This window comes from Elephas maximus, chromosome 2, assembly GCF_024166365.1.
Source record: "Elephas maximus indicus isolate mEleMax1 chromosome 2, mEleMax1 primary haplotype, whole genome shotgun sequence".
Taxonomy (NCBI): domain Eukaryota; kingdom Metazoa; phylum Chordata; class Mammalia; order Proboscidea; family Elephantidae; genus Elephas; species Elephas maximus.
This window is the reverse complement of record NC_064820.1, coordinates 63,220,688-63,239,131: the sequence shown is the minus strand read 5'-3', so window position 1 is coordinate 63,239,131 and position 18,444 is coordinate 63,220,688. Positions and strand designations below refer to the sequence as shown.

The window sequence follows — 18,444 nt, the reverse complement described above, 5'->3', positions numbered from 1 at the left end:
ACTATCAAAAACCTTTCAAAGGCACTCCGTCATCTCAATTAATCCTCCCAAAAACCCTGTATGGGTAGAGTCTGGGACTTCAGGAGAAGAAGGCAGTCTCCACAGGAGTTGAAGTTCCCCATAATTTTTACTTGTTGAGAGAACTCAAAGAATACCAAAAAGGAATGGCCTTGTTAGCTGGGACCTTGAAGCTGAAGAAGAAAGGATACTTTCAAGGTGGGTGGGTATAGTTACTGGGCCTCCCTGCCTGCTTGGTTGTTAGTCATTGTTAGATCATTTCATTTTATGAAAAAACAAAAAACATACAGACTGAAATTAGAATGTGGACCTACATATCTAGAAACTTCTCCAGTGTTTAGATTGCTAACAAAAATTACTATGAATAGAATAAATGATTCCAGTAGGATAGTGGGTATATGAAACATTGTGGTATTAACAAAATGGCAAAATTCATAAAGCTTAAGGTTGTGCTTCAAGAGTTTAAGATACATAATACTGTTTAAAGAAAAATGATGTTCCCAAATTTTAGTGGTTCTCAAACGTGTCTTAGCTCAACGACCCTTCTACTCACGTTAATGCCTTAATTAAATATCACAATGCAAAATGCCCACACCTTCAATAACTCTAGCTAGTAAATATACCCAGGTGATCTGTAAATATATATACGTACACCTATTATGGTTTTTATTTTATTTTTGTTGTTGAGACTATACACAGCAGAACATTTACCAGTTCAACAGTTTCTACATGTACCATTTATTGACATTCACCCATTATGTTATTAGACAACGGGAAGGAAAATGGTATGCAATTGATTTTTTTCTCTTATTAAGTAATCCAGGCATAAACTTGGATTACTTAAAATTTGGATTTATAAGATCAGGGCATGGCAAAAGTATCCAGATTGTTATGGAATAATAAATGTTTCAAAAAACTAATTTTAAGAACAGAAAATATAAGTGGCATGCTTTATGCATCTTAACGCATAAACTACAGTTGAAATTGTGTAAAGTAGCAGGTACAATGAATTCTGCTGCTAATTGTTTTACTTTTCAGAGAGGTATGGGTGCTGGCTACTACTGGTATCAAAAATATGTACAGGATTATTTTGAAAAGTGTATTTAAAAAGAAGTGGGAGGAGATGGACTGCTGTTAAAAGCAGCTTTCCTATGTCACATGTAACAAAATCAAACCCATTGCCTTATAGGCGATTCCAACTCATAGAGACACTATAGGACACAGTAGAACTGCCCCGTAGGATTTCCAAGGAGTGGCTGGTGGATTCAAATTGCCACCCTTTTGGTTAGCAGCTGAGCTCTTAACCACTGTGCCATCAGGGCTCCACATATAACAGACTTGATATATATTTACAAATTTTTAATAAGCCATGCATTTGAATTTGAGTGCAACCAATTAAAAGGATAGGCATATGGGTATGTGATTTTGAAATTAAGGTTAGTCTTAAAATTTAAATAAAATGTGAAAAATGGCCTGGATACGGGTGAAGGGGAACCATCTATGGGATATAATTTTAGCCCTATTTTACAAAAGAGAATACTGAGGTATAGAGAAGTTAATAATTTGCACCAGTTTGCTATACCATTGCTAAATTGCAGAGCTAGGATTTGAACCTAGGTCTCTCTGTCCCCAATGCCATGCTCTTTCTATTGCTCATAACTGTCATTGTAGGCCACTATAATGGATACCTCCAGAATGCTTGGCTTATTTCTGTGCTTCAGGACTACTGCAATGTGCTCTTTATCTTCCTTCTTCCCTCATCTATCTTCCTGGGCTACCACTCACTTACCCAATTCCCACAATATCCATTAGCTCAAGGCCATACATTTCAGTATTCAACTCTATTCCCCTTCTCCTCCTTCAAAGGAGCCGTACTCCACCCAGGCTATTTACCGCCCACACTTTCGATCCTTATCCAGGCCTCCAGATGTTTCTATCACCTGAAAGAATGCCAGCTGACTCTTCGCTCCCATAGCCATTCAAACTCCCAACTTCATTGAAGTCGTACATCCAGGTTCACCTTCCTTCTGGAACCCTGCACACTTAGCTACAGTCCATACCTCTTTCTCTGAATGATTTATATGCCACCGTATACAATTTTCAAGGCAGTGGCTGATCATGTATCTGAGTTACTCAGCAGGATATTATAAGTTCCTGCCCAGGCCCAGGCCATTGAATCTTTCATGGTCTTATATTTCACAGCAACTAGTGCATCAGACAGTCTCAGTAAATATGTGTGGATTTGATGACTGCACTTTCTGAAAAGAAAGAGAAAGAAAGGAAGGAATGGAAGAGGAAGCCCATTTTCTGGCCATTTCTCAACAGCATAAGAAGGCATGATGAGAGGAAATAAGATGGCCTTGGTAGAGATTTCAAACATGGGAAGCTACAGAACACATGTACTGTGTTTATGTTTTAGACTCTCCTAACATGGATGTTGTTGCTCTTGTGTGCTGTCAGGTTGATTCCAACTCATAGCCACCCTGTAGAATCGAGTAGAACTGCCCTATAGGATTTCCTAGGCTGTAATCCTCACGGGAGTGGATAGCCAGTTCTTTTCTCCCGTGAAGTGGCTGGTAGGTTCGAACTACCAACCTTTCAGTTACCACCTAAGCACTTGTCATAGATTGAATTGTGTCCCCCCAAAATGTGTGTCAACTTAGCTAAGCCATGATACCCAGTAATGAGTGATTGTCCACCATTTTGTCTTCTGATGTGATTTTCTTCTGTGTTGTAAATCTCTATGATGTTAACAAGGCAGGATTAAAGGCAGATGGGTTAATGAAGTAGGACTCAATCTACAAGGTTAGGTTGTATTTTGAATAATCTCTTTAGAGATATAAAAGATAGAAGCGAGCAGAGAGACGGGGAACCTCATACTGCCAAGAAAGCAGTACCAGGGGCAGAGTGTGTTCTTTGGACCCAGGGCCCCTGCGCCTGAGAAGCTCCTTGATAGGGGAAGATTGATGACAAGGACATTCCCACAGAGCCGACAGAGAGAGAAAGCCTTCCCCTGGAGCTGGCACCCTGAATTCAGGATTCTAGCCTCCTAGACTATGAGAGAATAAATTTCTCTTTGTTAAAGCCATCTACTTGAGGTATTTCTGTTAAAGCAGCACTAGATAACTAAGACAGCACTTAACCACGGTGCCACCAGGGTATAGGACAAAGTTTTCCAAAGTAGCTGCAAGAGATAATAGTTGTTATAAAAAAAAAAAAAAAAAACACTCTAGAATAGAATAAGTTTAGGTAATACTTGTTTAACAACATTAAATGTGTCTCTTTGCTGTAGACCTTCTACTTTTTGTTAGGTTCATGTCCATTACAAATCACTGAGAATAGGCCACATATGTAGTATTTCCCAAACTTATTTGACCAAAGAACTCTTTTGGTGAGGAGAATCGTGTAGGAATAGAGTTCTTTGGTGCATTCTTTGGCAAATATTTGGGAAAGGTCCTTCCAGAAACCTCATTTAGTAGGTGTTGCTCTATTATTAACCAATGACATATCCTGTACTTATTTTTTATACACTGACTTCGGATAATTTCATGTGGTCTTGTGAACCCTACCATAGATCTCGGATTCTTCACTCACATTCACCCCAGTCTGACTGAGACTAGGAAGACCCCAGTGGTCATGGTCCCCAGGCCTTCTGTTAGCCCAAGACAGGAAGCATTCCCAAAGCCAACTCTTCAGACAGGGATTGGGCTGGACAATGGGATAGAAAGTGATACCGATGAGGAGTGAGCTTCTTGGATCAAGTAGATACATGAGACTATGTTGGCATCTCTTGTCTAGAGTGGAGATGGGAGGGCCGGAGGGAGTCAGAAGCTGGCTTAATGGACTAGAAAAGAGAGAGTGGAGGGAAGCAGTGTACTGTCTCATTAGGGGGAGAGCAATTTGGAGTATATAGCAAGGTGTATATAAATTTTTGTATGAGAGACTGACTTGATTTTGTAAACTTTAACTTAAAACACAATAAAAATTAAAAAAAAAAAAAAAAGAATTTACCCTTCTAAGGCTCTGTTCATAGCCTGTATAAAGGGGCCTCATCTTTCTTTGAAAATCGTGTGTGTGTGCGCGCAGGCACACACATGCATGCATATGTGTTTTCTTAACCCAGATTTCACTTCCTTTAAATAGAATGAATATCTCCCTGGCACTTCTCCTTAGACATCCCATAGCAAGAAAGGAGTAGATATTAAGCAGGAACTTATGAGAAAGAAGAAGAAAAAAAAAAAGAGGGGAGAGGGGAGAATAAAGAATCAGTTGGGAACACTGATTCTGAAAAAAATATTTTGGGGCAGTATTTCATTAAAACCATTACCTTCTCTTTCCCATTCAGGAAGGAGTTCTTAACCTGGAGTCCTTGGTGACTTTAGGGAGGTCAGTGAACACTGTAAAAAGTTTTGATCATATGCACTTAAGTTCAGTTGTCTGGAGAGAGAGAATATATAACTTGCATCCGATTCTCAAAAGCTTTAATGTTGTTGTTTCGTGCCATCGAGTCAATTCTAATTCATATCAACTCCCAAAAGGATTAAGAAGCACTGTTTTAAGGTGTCTTTTTAAGTGTAAGGTATCAGAAATTACACCTACCATCAATGTCCCCTTTATGGGAAATCACTTAAGCAAGTACTCCTGCCAAGTCAAAAGTCAGAAAAAAGATCAGGGGCTAGGGAAGACAATGTGTTCTAGAAAAAGTAGTGAGCGATGAATCAAATTTATAGTGAAAACAAATACATGATAGCATGTGACTGGGAATCATAATATAAAGATTAGGAAAGTATTCTTAAGGCAGAAAAGTCATGTTCTAAGGAAAATCTTAATAAAAGTCTAGAATTAAAAATCTAAATTATTAACAAAAAGGAAAAACCAGCAGAGCATGTATATGTGTGTGGGATCTAGGGACAGGGAAGCAGATATAGGCGGGATGATGGGGAATGTAATGATAAAAACACAAAATAATGCCATGAGGACAGAATGAGTATTATGTAACTTTGTTGTATAGGCAGAAAAATATAGGTTTAATTACTCTTCTCCCAAGAAAGTTGATCCAACCAAATGCAGAAATTATCGAACAATATCATTAATATCACACACAAGTAAAATTTTGCTGAAAATCATTCAAAAGCAACTACAGCAGCATATCGACAGGGAACAGCCGGAAATTCAAGCCAAATTCAGAAGAGGATGTAGAACCATGGATATCATGGCTGATGTCAGATTGATCCTGGCTAAAAGCAGAGAATAACAGAAAGATATTTACCTGTGTATCATTGCCTACGCAAAGGCATTCAACTGTGTGGATCATAACAAATTATGGATAACACTGCGAAGAATGAGAATTCCAGAATGCTTAGTTGTGCCTATAAGGAAACTGTATGTAGACCAAGAGGCAGCTGTTCAACAGATACTGCATGATTTAAAGTCAGGAAAGGTATGTGTCAGGGTTATATCCTTTCACCATACTTCTTCAATCTGCATACTGAACAAATAATCCGAGAAGGTGGACTATATGAAGAAGAACGTGGCATCGGGATTAGAGGAAGCCTCATTAATAACCTGTGATATGCAGATGACACAACCTTGCTTGCTTAAAGTGAAGAGGACTTGAAGTACTTACTGATGAAGATCAAAGACTGCAGCCTTCAGTATGGATTACACCTTAACATAAAAAAAAAAAAAAAAAGATCCTCACAACTGGACCAATAAGCAACATCATGATAAATGGGGAAAAGATTAAACTGTCAAGGATTTCATTTTACTTGGATCCACAATCAACACACGTGGAAGCGGCAGTCAGGAAATCAAGAGACGCATTGCATTGGGCAAATTTGCTACAAAAGACCTCTTTAAGGTGTTGAAAAACCAAGATGTCACCTTGAAGGGTAAGGTGTGCCTGACCCAAGCCATGATGTTTTCAATCACCTCACATGAACGTGAAAGCTAGATGATGAATAAGGAAGTCCAAAGAAGAATTGATGCCTTTGAATTATGGTGTTGGCAAAGAATATTGAATACACCGTGGACTGCCAAAAGAATGAACAAATCTGTCTTGAAAGAAGTAAAACCAGAATGTTGCTTAGAAGCAAGGATGCCAAAACTGCATCTCACATACTTTGGACATGTTATCAGAAGGGATCAGTTCCTGGAGAAGGACATCATTCTTGGTAAAGTAGAGTGCCAACAAAAAAGACAAAGACCCTCGACAAGATGGATTGACACAGTGGCTGCAACAATGGGCTCAAGTATAGCAATGATTGTGAGGATGGCACACGACTGGGCAGTGTTTTGTTCTGTTGTACCTGGGGCTGCTATGAGTTGAAACCAACTTGACGGAACCTAACAGCAACAATTGCACTATTAAAAACAAAAAAGTGGTCACTACAGATTAGCTGAGGTTAGAGCAGCAAGAGTAGATAGGAGATTTGGCTCTTGTCCTCATTTTAGTTTGCATGGGGAACCCATTTTCCTCAGCTTATCTGGATGGGATGTGGTCTTTAGTTCATTCACCTGTATTCTCATACTTCATACCTGTCTAGTGTGGATTTTCTATTTTAATTTCACCTTATTTTGTAAAGAACCTACTATGTATATATTACAACATTTGTTGTTGTGATTCTAATATTAATATTTCACTTCCCTAAGACACCATGGTGTGCTTAACCATTGCTCCTGGCACTGTTAGCCCCTGATACTCTTAAAAGGGAGAGTAAGAGCAGAGTTTGAAAGCAAGAGATTGAGAACATGAAATAGACAGAGATAAATACATCTAGAGAAGCACACCTAGGGCAGCATTACTGCTTGAATCATTCCTGAAAAGAAGTTTTCTTATTGTTAGAAAATAAGCATACTTTTTGATTATCCACTAACACAACCAATATTAGATAAGTGCTTATAAATGTCAAGAACTGTCCTAGACACTTACAGAAAGGCCTAGACACAAATAGAAAAGAGATACAAGTAAAGCCATAAAGACAGAAGCCAGCAAATTTTATACAGATGGAAGTATTAAATGAAAAAGGTAGCCTTAGATGGGATAGTGAATAAAAGAGTTTGGAAAAGTGTTGAAAGTCTAGTTGAACAAAAGGCTTATATGAACCCAAAAAGTGTGATGTTAATACAATAAGCAGGAATGAGTTTATGTAGCAAGTTCTTAAGCTAACACATTGAAAACAAGGTTTAAGGAAGATTCTTCTTTTTTCTATCTTTAAAAATATTTTTATTGTTGTAAAAAATATAGATAATACAACATTTGCCATTTAAGCATTTGTCACTTGTATATTTTAATAAACTCAGTTACATCAATCATACTGTGTAACCATCACCAATATCCATTGGCATATTTTCTATCCCCATAAACAGGGCTTAAGGAAGATTATTTTGACCTTATAAACAGGCCTGGGGTGGGAAAAACTAGGTCTAGGGAGAAATGGGAATTTGACTGAAGGTGGCAGTTATAGATTTTAAGAAGAAATTGGTAAATCATTTGGTAAAGTATTAGAGGGGAAGATGGATTGGGGAGGGTGGAGATAAGCAGAGATGGTGTAGATATACCTCAAGCTTTCCTATTTATCAGTATCATTTTTTTCTCAGAAGATTCTGACTTCAAGTAAAAAATATCCACACCTGATATATAACTGACCTAAGCTCATGCAATTCCAGACTCCTGTTACTGGGTGGGATCTTTGAAGACATTTAGTCAATTCAAGAATTCCCTCTATAATAATAACTGACTTGACCCTACCCAGGTTAAGCATTAGTGAGCAACCTTAAAACCAACACCCCACCCAGAAAACAGTATCAGAGATCACAGAAAAAATGAATATTAAGCTGGACAGGCACCAGGGATCATCGATTCAAACTCCTTCTTTTTTTTTTTAATAAGGAATGCTTTGTGCAGTAATTGACAAAGATAAATATCGAAGCACAGTGGCAAACCTGGAGGTTGATTATTTGTTAGGGCAAACACAGATTTCCCCCTTCTGCCCCTGAGAATAAAATGATTCCTAAGGTTATACATGGGCATATGTAAATAACATATACAATTCTAATATTTTTATTCAGTCTTCTTGCAAAATGTTTATTGTTATTTTACTGAAACTTCTTTCCAGACAAAAGCTTCCTTACTGGAATTCTTTGAAACCTTCTTCAGTCTTGTGTTCTTGAAATGTGAGAATGGAATGAAAACTTAGCCCAAACTTCTGTGGTCTGTCTTGAATATTAATGGTCATGCTCTTTTGTTGAAATTCTCCTCTTTCTTTACTCCTGAGAGGTTCTCCTCCTTTCTGGTGGCTTCTTCTCCCAACTCAGGTATTGCCTACGATTTTCTTCTATCTCTCTTTTCTCCTTATCCCACATTTTCTTTGAACTGCCTTCTCTCCCATTGTTTCAACTACCGAATACAAGTTCATGTCTTCCAGTTATTTGCTCCCAATCATGCCATCACATATCTGTTTTGGAATAGTTGAGGTATAAAGAAATGAGTGAATGACTACAATCTCCAACCTAGACTTTGTTCCAGAGCATCACATATTCAACTATCTGTTGTTCCCACGGAAGTGTTCCTCTGGCATCTCTAATCATCTTTTCCAGAACAAGCTCACCATATTTGCTCCATCCACCCATCAACCTGGTATAAGCCAGAATCCTCAGAAGTGTCTGTGATCTATCTTCTCTGTCACTCTTTTCATCCAAAACTCAAGCTTTTCCTGTTGGTTCTAACTTGTTAGCAGCTCTTGAATATAGCCACTTCCCTCTTTTTCAGGCCCTCATCATCTCTCTCGCCCATCCTTCAATAGCCTCCTAACTACACTTTGTCCTTCCTTTAATCCTTCTTTCATACTATTCCCAGAGTAATCTTTCCAAAAAGTCAATCTGGCCACCTGACTTACTATCCTAGAACATTTTTAATGGCTCCTTCAGAAGGTACATAAACTTTTGAAGTAGTATACAAAGTTCTCCATGACTACTTTCCCACCTTTATCTTTGTCCATTGCCTGGCCCAAACTTTGCATCATATCTGCTTGTAACTACTTGACTGGCCAGTGCTCTCCAATCGGCATGCAATAGCACATGCAACAGTTTGCCCTCTGTCTCAGATGCGACCTCTTGTTCTTCACCTGGTTAACTCTTCAACCCATCCTTCAAGATTCAGATCTAATATTCCTTCTTTCAGAAAACTTTTCCGGATCTTCCCCAGGCTGTGGTAGAGGGTAGACGAGATGACTTGTGGAATGGCATCAAGGACATCATACATGAAAAAACTAAGAGGTTATGAAAACGATAGGAAAAAAAGAAAAGATGAAAGTGGATGTCAGAAGAGACTCTGAAAGTTGCTATTGAGAATAGAGTAGCTAAAGAAAAATGAAAAAATGATGAAGTAAAAGAACTGAACAGGAGATTTCAAAGGGCAGCTCAAGAAGACAAAGTAAAGTATTGTAATGACATATGCAAAGACCTGGAGATAGAAAACCAAAAGGGACCACGCCCTGCATTTCTCCAGCTGAAAGAACTGAAGGAAAAAATTCAAGCCTTGAGTTGTAACATAGGAAAAATATTAAACAACTCAGGAAGCATCAAAAGAAGGTGGAAGGAATACACAGAGTCACTATACCCAAAAGAATTGGTGACATTCAACCATTTCAGGAGGTAGCATATGATCAGGAACCAATGGTACTGATGAAGAAGTCCAAGCTACACTGAAGGCATTGGCGAAAAACAAGGCTCCAGGACTTGAGGGAATACCAATTGCGATGTTTCAGCAAACAGATGCAGCACTGGAAGGGCTCACTTGCCTATGCCAAGAAATTCAGAAAACAGCTACCTGGCCAACTGACTGGAAGAGACCCATATTTATGCCAATTCCCAAGAAAGGTGATCCAACTGAATGTGGAAATTATCGAACAATATCATTAATATCATAAGTAAAATTTTGCTGAAGATCATTCAAAAGGGGCTACAGCAGTATATCCACAGGGAACTGCCAGAAATTCAAGCCAGATTCAGAAGATGAGGTGGACCATGGATATCATTGCTGATGTCAGATGGATCCTGGCTGAAAGCAGAGAATGCCAGAAAGACGTTTACCTGTTTTTTTTTTTTTTTTTTTTTTTTGACTGTGCAAAGGCATTTGACTGTGTGGATCATAACAAATTATGGCTAACATTGCAAAGAATGGGAATTACAGAACACTTAATTGTGTTCACGAGGAACCTGTACATAGATTAAGAGGTAGTCATTCGAACAGAACAAGGGGATACTGAGTAGTTTAAAGTCAGGAAAGGTGTGTTTTAGGGTTGTATCCTTTCACCATACTTATTCAATCCGTATGCTGAACAAATAATCCAAGAAGCTGGACTATACGAAGGAGAACAGGGCTTCAAGGTTGAAGGAAGACTCATTAGCAACCTGTATTATGGAGATGACACAACCTTGCTTGCCGAAAGTGAAGGGGACTTGAAGCACTTACTGATGGAGATCAAAGACTGCAGCCTTCAGTATGGATTACACCTTAACATAAAGAAAACAAAGATCCTCACAACTGGACCGATGAGCAACATCATGATAAACAGAGAAAAGATTGAAATTGTCAAGGATTTCATTTTACTTGAACCCTCAATCAACACGCATGGAAGCAGCAGTCAGGAAATCAGAGGACACATTGCATTGGGCAAATCTGCTGCAAAAGACCCTTTCAAGGTGTTAAAAAGCAAAGATGCCACTTTGAGGACTAAGGTGCTCCTGACCCAAGCCATGGTGTTTTCATTCACCTCATATGCATGTGAAAGCTGGACAATGAATAAGGAAGACAAAGAATTGACTCTTTTGAAATGTGGTGTTGGAGAAGAATATTGAATATGCCATGGACTGCCAAAAGAATGAACAAATCTGTCTTGGAAGAAGTACAACCAGAATGTTCCCTAGAAGCAAGGATAATGAGACTATATTTCATATACTTTGGACATGTTGTCAGGAGGGATCAGTCCCTGGAGAAAAACATCAGGCTTGGTAAAGCAGAGAATCAGTGAAGAAGAGGAAGACCCTCAACGAGATATACTGACACAGTGGTAGCAACAATGAGCTTAAGCATAGCAATAATTGTGAGGATGGCACAGGACTGGGCAGTTTCATTTTGGTGCACATGGGGTTGACATGAGTCTGAATTGATTCAATGGCACCAAACAACAACAATGACAACAAGGATTGTATATAATAGCATGGAGACTGGAACCTTCTTCTACTCCTCCAGTTTCCTTCAAGGAATAATATTGCTTACAGTTTTACATATGTCATGTGAAGTCCACAACCCAGGTGTCTGACTGAAGTTTTCTCAAACTCCAATTCCTTGGACAGACGTCCTCCCTATTCTTGCACTGAGTTCCAAAAGCTTTCCCCTCTTTCTCGGCCCTCTACTCTCAAGTGTCAGCTCAGGTAGACATTTCTGCCTGGGCTAATCAGGCCTCAAAGCTCAGTCTCTTCACTGAATTAAAAAAACAAAAAAACTCTTTACTTCAGCATTTTGTAGTTCAGTAACTTCATTGAAGATGTGAAGAGGGGACTTACAAGGTGGAGTTACACTGTAGACCAAGCTGTCTCTTCTTTCTTGCATACATGCGCACACACTTTATTTCCTCTGGAGAGACCAGCATATACTTCCCCTTTCTTATGCAGAGATCAAGAACAGTTCCACCCAAAAAGGGGCTCCTCAAAGTCTCACCTGTTTTCATGATTAGCCATCCTATGAAACTCTTTCTGTCGGCAGGCTCCCCCTGAAACAAATTCCAGTGAATACAGTTTTATCCACCTCATTATCATTATAGATAGTATGATTAAAATTTCAGTGACTTACACATTATGGTTTTTAAGTACAAGAAGCCTATCCCTTCTCAGGTCACACTGGACAGTCCTATTCATGGTTGACCTATCATGGGAACATATTTTCTTATGTAGGATTTTAATAGTGAGATTGCCATAGAAAAGAATAAATACCAGAGCAACGAAGGTTCTAGAAATTATTTAATTTTAATAATAATATGGCCAAAGCAACGGTCTCACTGACCTCAGCCTTGCCTTCTTCAGCCCCATTTATTGCACAGTCCTAGAATTTTCCATCTAAAATAAAATCAGAGCCCATATCATGCAGCCCTCTGAACCACTGGGCGGCTCCTCTTCTTGAAGATACAGTCCAAAGGCCCTACCTGTGGATACCTTTACATGACTTCCATGGCCATTGAATATGGATTTCTCCAACTTCTTTTCCCCGATCCAGGCTCTGCTGATGATAGTGCCTTTCTTTGTATACACATACACATATCTTGATCAGAGGTCCATGTGTTTGCTCATATGTTTTCTCTTAACAATCCTGCCCACCCTTTCAGTTTACCTCCTATTTCATTCTTTAGTACTCAGTTTTGAGATCTCTCCTCTCCCTCTCAGGAAGCCTTCTCCCCACTTCACCTCTGCTCCAGTCTGATTAAATGCCCCTCTTTTTGTTCTCCCATAGACCATGTGCCTCCTTTTTTCAGAGTGCTTTCTACAGGATGTTGTTGTTAGGTGTGGTTGCTTTGATTTGACTCGTAGAGACCCCATGTGACAGAGTACAACTGCCCCATAGGGACTTCTTGTCTGTAATCTTTACGGGAACAGATCACCAGGTCTTTCTCATATGAAGCCACTGGGTGGGTTTGAACCTCCTGCCTTTTGGTTAGCAGCCAAGCACTTAACCATTGCACTACCAGGGCTTTTTCTGCAGTACAAAAACCTGTTGCTATCGAGTCAATTCTGACTCATAGTGACCCTATGGAACAAAGCAGAACTGCCCCATAGGGTTTCCAAGGAGCAGCTGGTGGATTAGAACTGCTGACCTTTTGGTTAGCAGCTGAGCTCTTAACCACTACGCCAGCAGGGCTCCTTCTACAGTGTAAAAAAAAAAAAAAAAGACTGAAATAGTCTCCTGAACTGGATTCTAGGCACTCCTTGAGATAAAAGACACTCACTCTTTTAGTCATCTCATTTCTACAGACTCTAGTAAAAGTGCATGACATGTAGTTAGTGCTGAATAAATGTTCGTTGAATTACTGATGGAACTAGAAATCGGTGAAATCTAATCTAGTGTTTATTTCATTAAAAAAAAAATTCTATCACAACATTAGGCTGCCCTGTGTGGGTGGGTGGGGGGTATTTGTTGATAATTGGGAGATAAAAGGAAAGAAAAATCTCACAAAATTAAGTACATCCTCCCTTTGAAGGTTTTTTGAAGTACTAAGTGTTATTTTATATATTTCATAAGATTTTTAAATACTTCAGAACAAGAACTTGAAGCCTGAGATATACTTGGAAATTAGAGCAGCTTACCTGGCAAGCTCTGCTTAAACCTGTTATGTGTACACATTGAAAGCAAGTCCAATGCCTTCGTGTATTTCCCATAAGATAAAATGTATAGAGGGAAAAAAGTAAGCCAGGAAAGTTAGAGCTAAACTGCACAAAATCCTTTACTGTAATTAACTCTGAGAGTGACTAGCTCAAAGAAATTACAAAGTGAAATAGAATCATTTATCTCTAGCTCTACCCACTTCAGACACTATCAACTCCTTCCTTAGGAACATAGAGAATTTTGGAGACAGAAGAGAAGCATTGGTTAGGAAAACATATATTTAAGTATTTGCTCTTAGGAACTGTTGAGCGAAATATTTTGATTTAAAATAAAAAATATGAATCAGCTGTCATAGTTTTGTTTTTGTTTTAAAATGAAGTTTAAAAAAAAGGAGCCCTGGTGCCCCAAAGTTAAATGCTCAGCTGCTAACCAAAAGCTTAGTGGTGCAAGCCCGTTCAGAGGCTCTGCAGGAGAAAGACCTGGCTAGCTGCCTGTGGGACAATTACAGCCTGGGAAACCCTGTGGGGCAGCTCTACTCTGTCACATAGGGTCGCTAGGAGTAGGAATCAACTCTACAGCACCTAGAAACAGCAATAAATGTCAAAACTAAATGATATGTTTCTGGACTTGTTCTTTTCATTTACACAAATAAGCCTGTCTAGGAATTACGAACCTATACAGATCGTTAGTTCCTCAAGTGTTGGCAAAGAAACCAACATCCAGAGAAGTCTTATGTTCGTGTATAGTGAATCCTTTTACCTCAATGGTTAGCAACACTGTAAGTTGTGGGTAAGTATAAATGGTTGAGCATCTCAGAAGAAAATGACCTCAACCTCTAGCTAACAGCTGTGGCTCTTGAGGGTATTGCCTTTTTCCTTTTTAAAGAGAAGCTGCTGCTTCAGCATCTTCTCCTGGCGCCCTTGGCACAGTTTCAGGCCATGTGTCAGGGGAACCCTTGAGTGCATCACGATGACGGAAGCCAACTGCTGGCCAGGAAGAGCTGAGGACTATTTATTCACAGAGGATCCTGAGAAGAACCACAGGTGTGACATAGCTGAAGGGTCCCTTGAAGAAAACCAATGCAACTGTAGGAGGGGACTTCCAAAGGCTCAAGTTTATTTCTCAGTTGCTGTTCTGTAGTCTTCTCCTAGCTTTTATGGAGTTAAGCGAAGAGTTTTTGCTTTGAAGTTTTTCCTCTCATTAGTTCCTTGCCTTAGCAAGATTTCAGACAGTTAAATATGGCGAAAACTGTGAGAGCCGAAACTCAATGGGACTATCTTGTTTTTCCGGGTCTCTCAAATTTTCCACCTTTGACAGGGTCCAGCCTTACCATTATTCTATCACCCTCTATTAGTGGAAAATAGTTGTGTTTCCTTCTCTAACAGGTTACCTCCTTACACAGGTCCTGGCTTTCACAGGTTTTATTGTAGAAGAGTTTTACTATATTTTTAAGCAGTGATTTTTACTCGTGGCGGGGGGGGATAGTATTTTATTAATGAATGCAATATGTGTTCTTGGTAAAAATCCAAAATTAATCTGGCTCATTGTTTTTGTCCTGCTAGTGGTCGATGACATTTACGTGTGTTGTTTGGTGTGGTGACTCAATTTCCTGCAGAATAGCTGGCAACCCCACATGGAGGCTTTTTCAGTAGGGATGAAAAGGTCAGTTACTCGATGTCTTAGAACATTTGGGGTTGAAATTCCTGAAAGTTAAGCTTTAATAATGACCCTGAAAAACTGTGGCTAGCCATATTACCTATTAACCTAGGAATTTAGAAAAAGTAGTATTCTCAGCTGTATGCTAATACCAACAATAATTCTTTATTTGAGCAACAGTTTTATGGAACGAACTGTCCTTGACTCTGTTGTCAGTAATTATTTTCTTACTTACCGGTATGTGGATGTGTTCTGAGTCATTTTTCCCACCATTCTCCAGATCCATACAGAATATGTTATAGTTTAAAATATATTTACAAAACACAGTATGTTTATACCCAAATATTCATTGTCAAAGTAGCTAATCCATGATTTGGGCATAAAATGAATCTTGTGAAGTAAAGTTGCCCCTCTTGTCGCTATACTACCGTCTTAAGAGAAAATGCTGTGTTTGACTGCATAATGTCTTGAAGCATTAACCTGAAACTTTCTGAAACAGTATTTCCACACTAAAAAATCAACACCGAAATATAATATGTGTTGCCACATCCTGTTAGGTTATGGGCCTGTATTTGTACTTCTGACTTCTAAAAAGCTTTGAGCAGTTGGTAAAGATGAGGAGGGGGTTTACTTACTTTCTGAGAAGTCCCCTAGGGCTCAGATTTTGGCAGAATTGGAGTACAGGGGTGAAGAAAAAGGAAAACAAAAGTCATAGCGGTGCAGAAAGGGGACTGGTGGTTTCAGGATATAACCACCAACTGGTAAGATGGTGGTGAAGAGATTCCAGACACAATGGTTATACATCTTTAACCTACTGGACAACACACATGACCTAAAATAAGTTAATTGCCTCTTAAAATTTCCTCCAACCCTATCTTATATAGTAGAGAGAGGAAAAAAGAAAAGAAGAAAGAAAGAATAGAAACTTCCCCTCAAAAACAAAAATCTCAACATATGGTAGATGTACTACCATCACAACTAGGTAACGTTATACTATCATATGGAAAGTATTAAGTAAAATGAAAATGGTTATGTTAGGGTCATAGACTTAATTACTGTTTGTGATCTTTAGGGAATGGGATTACAAGGAACTTCCTATGTTATGTCTTTATGTAAAATGTTTCCATTTTTATAACAAGCATGTTATATTTTTATATTCTTATAATCAAGAAAAGGCTATACAGATAAAATATTTTATACTACTTAAAATTATTTTTAATGTTTTTCCTTTTGTCAATAAAGAAAATTTCCAATCTTTCACATTACTTCACATGATTTAAAGAGTTGTTTCTTCATCTAAAGTATGTGTTTACAGAGTTTGGTGCAGAAAAAAAAAGACTAGCATAAAAGAGGCAAATTTTAACTTAGAGTTCCCAAAATAAATAGCTAACAGTTCAAGAATCCTTGATAACAACTAGCCATGTGGAATATGTAACAAGCACTTTGAAATACTTTAAGTTTTACAAATTTTATGTAGAAATCTGTCTGGAAAATCCCTGAAGCCTAAAATTCAGTCTACGACATGTTTTGTTGTGCCACTGATCACTTATGTAGTCTAAATTTCAAGGGCAGAAATTATTCTCTGCCAATACCTGTTGATGTGAAGACAAAGAAAAGGGATCCCAACAACTTCACATAAGCTTTTCAATGTATTCTTTCTAATTGTCTATAACGAAGTTCTATGAAATGGCTTTTAGGAATTTGGATTTCCCACCTTATCCACAAACTAAGGTGATGAAATTCTCCTACAACTTCTCAGTTTATAAAGAGGTGCCTCGGTCCCCTAGATCAGCTTTTGCAAACAGAATTGACTTCCATATGATGCTTTTGGATGTAGTTTTTTCATTTGCACACATTAGTAGTTTATTCTGCGAATGGTGGGTAGAAACACCCTTCTAGACCTGCTGCCTTGGCTCCACAAGACCGTGCTGGTCTCTGATTAGCAATTTCACAGATGAAAGGCGCACATACGCAGAACATGTACAAATTGTCCATACCATGTGTTGCATTCGTGTTACTGTTCCTTTAAGATGACTCTTAGGCAATTTTGGATATGAAAATACAACGTACCCTCAAATCTGTGAATTCTAAAGCATTTCGACCCCACAACATTGTGTTTTCGTTTGCTAGTTTTTGTCCACCCCCAAAATTAGAAGTCTGGTACTTAGCAGGAGCTAGGCTTTACTGAGAGTCTGATCTGCATAAAATGCTTTTATTCCCAGAATCACCCTACCCACCTTGGAGGAGGTAAACCCTAAACCCTCAGAAACTAGCAGGTTGCTCGGGTCCTAAATAATCTTCTCTGTGCCGCCGTCAGGCTGTCCCAGGAAACCTAGCTGGAAACAGCGGGTGTTGGAGACAATGAGTGAGTTTTGGCAGTAGGGGCAAGCCGGGCAACCTGGGAGGGGCAGCGGCTCGGCTGAAAGCGCGGGATCCCCGCGGGCCAGGTACGCGGCCACGCGTGCGTGCGCGCCAAGGGCAGCCAAAGCCCCGCGGCGGGCGCGACCCCGGGCGGCGCGACCCCGGGCAGCGGGCGCTCCACGCCGGGTTTTCCGCCGCTCCCCTCGCGCAGACACACACCAGACCCACAGACACACACGCTCGCGCCCGCGCCTCCCCGGCTCCGCTTCAAAGCGAACGGCGCCTGGCTGCGCCGGGCGATGCCACTGCGAGGCGGCGGGGCAGCCGGGGCCTGAGGCTGCAGAGAGGGTCGCTGCGGGTGGCCGGGACAGGCTTTTGCAATTCTGAATTGTTTTTGTAAGGAGGTTGAGGCGGAGCCAGGCAGCGTCGAGTGCTGTGAGGGGCGTGAGGGGGAGTGTTCCCGGAAAGCCGCGGCGATGGAGCCGCGTTGCGCCCGCCGCCAGAGGACTTGAGAAAGAAAACAGGAAACGTGGTGGCCGCTTACCCGGCCGCGGCTGATTCATTCGCTTGAAGCGCCGCGCGGATGCTCTGCCGGCGGGTGGGCGCGGAGCGAGTGGGGACGCGGTCTGGGGCCGGAGACCGAGGAGATAAGATGTGGACCAGCGGCTCCCTCTGCGGGGCGGGCACCGAGGCGCGCGCGCCACCCTTTTCGCCATCCCCCAAAGCTGGGCGCCAGGACTAGGACTCAGCCCCTTCGCACCGTTTACAAGTCGCACTGTGGTTTTTCTGTCCTTATCCCGGTGTAAAAGTTGGCTGGCTGCACTTTTCGCGCCCTCCCTGAAGGCCGAACTGAAACGCCAAGCTGGAGAGACCGTGCTTTTCCGAGGCCGGTCGCCCCGCGAGCAGAGCCTCGGCCCCCCTCCCAGTGCCGGGCTCGGCAATATGAAGGAGCAGCCCTCATGTGCGGGCACCGGGCATCCGAGCATGGCGGGGTACGGCAGGATGGCCCCCTTTGAACTCGCTGTGGGCCC

The 18,444-nt window shown here is 40.5% G+C and overlaps 1 protein-coding gene across 17 annotated transcripts in view; it reads left to right on the top strand.

Annotated features, from left to right (window-relative positions):
• The window catches only part of PDE4D (phosphodiesterase 4D), a 1,645,162-nt gene that overhangs the window by 1,573,734 nt on the left and 52,984 nt on the right, over positions 1-18,444 (top strand). Inside the window, exon 1 of one of the 17 annotated variants that reach the window (XM_049857599.1) lies at positions 17,639-18,405. The exons of the other annotated variants lie outside the window; for them this stretch is intronic. The gene's annotated coding sequence lies outside the window, so the exon portion shown is untranslated. Of the gene's footprint in view, positions 1-17,638; positions 18,406-18,444 lie in introns of those variants that run through there. 17 annotated transcript variants of the gene reach the window in all.